At 45.5% G+C, this 2,116-nt stretch overlaps 1 pseudogene across 1 annotated transcript; it reads right to left on the reverse strand.

Moving 5' to 3' along the window:
- Positions 1-1,130: 1,130 nt before the first annotated feature.
- Positions 1,131-1,536, reverse strand: LOC308472749 (small ribosomal subunit protein eS25 pseudogene; annotated as a pseudogene). The gene has a single exon. The product of its transcript is annotated as a small ribosomal subunit protein eS25 pseudogene (transcript).
- Positions 1,537-2,116: the final 580 nt, after the last annotated feature.

Raw genomic sequence — 2,116 nt, forward strand, 5'->3', positions numbered from 1 at the left:
GGGTATGTGCAGGTGTGCAAGCAGACCGCATTCCCCACTTAGTGCTATGTTGAATTCCACCCTAAACTTTTAAAAAAGGAATGCTCTCTGGATTCTACAGCCCCCATTTAACTCCTTCAGAAGTTGCATCTCATGACTTTAGTGAGCTGTACTGATTGACCATTGAAGAGCAGAGTATACATTTTTAATAGTAACATTAATAAATAAACTATCGATCCCCTCCAGGCTGCTGAACATGTGGGTTCCTGGAGCCCTTGATTCTTTCTTTACTGCAAGTATAGTGTGGCTCTTCTCTTTATTCCGGCAAGAAGAAGGTTCTACTTTAACAGTGTTAATGAAAAGGTAAAAGTATGTCTTGTGTCTTGTATTGCTCAGGGTTCACATGGCAATTCTGTGGCATAATGGATGGATCATAGAATCATAGAGTTGGAAGGGACCATGAAGGTCCAACCCCCTGCAGTGCAAGAAACTTTTGCCCAACTTGGGGCTCAAACCCACGACCCTGAGATTAAGAGTTTTATGCTCTACCAACTGAGCTGTTGGATGACAACTAAAGTAACAACGGGGGGGGGGGGCTGAGAATGATGTGGGAACAGGTGAGACCATGGAGAGGGAGGAGAACTACAGACCAGCAGAGAGACCCTCCACTGTTGGAGAGGGACCCTATGCTTGATCAGAGGACACCTGTCTGAGACCATCTGCTTGTTGGATTGCATTCCAAGCCAGTGGACTGAAATAACTCCATCCTAGTAATTTTTATCAGGGAATGGCTCATGTCTTTTACAATTTAACTATCTACCTCTGATGAGGGGGTGGTAGTATTTGACTACTAGAGCTGGGCATTGCAGAACCCTGTGACTCGGAGGAAGTTTGTGTTCTGTACTTCTTGCCTGACTTAACATCTGATGTGTCAGATTTGCTGAGATATATCATTGTCATAATTGCCACACAGGCACCTGTGGGTTCTTAACCTACAAATCTGAATGCATCAAAAATGTGGTTTCCCCCCCTACATTGCAGGTGGTTAACATAATTCACCATACATTATAAATTTGCTAGTCTGTTTTTTCCCCCTTCAGGATATTTTTGTGTGTGTGATGTACAGAGTCTAAAAGCCACCCAAGAACCTCTCATGCATCCTTATCCATAGCTGGTGCACCCCCCCCATTGTGTTTTGTGTGTGGATGACCTGGGCTCTGTGCTTGGACACCAGTTTGATTAGGCCTTTGCTGAGAAGCTCCTTGGCCAAGGAGCCTCAAATCTGCAGCCTTTCAGAGACCACGGCAGGTGTGATGAGTTTGTAGTTTGGCACCTCCTTGCACAGCTTGTCGTAAGTAGCTTTGTCAAACAAAACAAGGTTGTTCAACTTGTCTCTCACTTTCCCTTTGGACCACTTCTTCTTCTTGGCTTTTCCACCGGACTTGTTGACAGGGTCCTTGTCCTTCTTGGCTGACTTGCCGGTGTCCTTCTTCTTCTTATCGTCCTTTGGCGGCATGGTACAGTCGGAGAGGCTACCGTAGCTGCTTCTCCCTCGGTGATTTCTGGCCAGAAAGCTTTGCTGGTCTCTGTTGAGGCAGGACGAGAGAGAGGCATTGGTCTGGTGCCAGATGGAAGCCTTGGAGGAGACAGGGAGGGGAAGCAGCAAGCCACCAGCCTCTTTGCCAACCAATGAGACGATCCATGCAGTGGTTACAGTGTGAAGCTACTGAAGCTGACTTGGGGGTCGAGATGACAGCAAGTTGTCTTTTGAATTTCATACAGGTAGACAAATCATAAAGAATAACTTCTTGGCATTTGTAATAAAAGATCTCTGTGGGCAAAAGGTAAACAGGATAAAACGAATAGCAGTTCCAGGTGAACTGCACACACACACACACACACACACACACACACACACACATTTCAGCACCCAAAAAGAAGGTAAAAACTTGGTTTTGAGAAACGCTGTACATCTGCTTGCCCCAAGGCCTAAGCTAAGCTGATGTTTAGCTAAGGAAGGCTAAGAGGAAGCAGACTCTGGTATCAGCATGTGTTTTAACTTGTTACATACTTCAGTGTCTGTCACAAAGCAATTTTGGACATAAGATACTGTGCTACACAAAGGAGCATTCTTCTG

This window comes from Podarcis pityusensis (assembly GCF_964106645.2).
Source record: "Podarcis pityusensis genome assembly, chromosome: 3".
NCBI lineage: Eukaryota > Metazoa > Chordata > Lepidosauria > Squamata > Lacertidae > Podarcis > Podarcis pityusensis.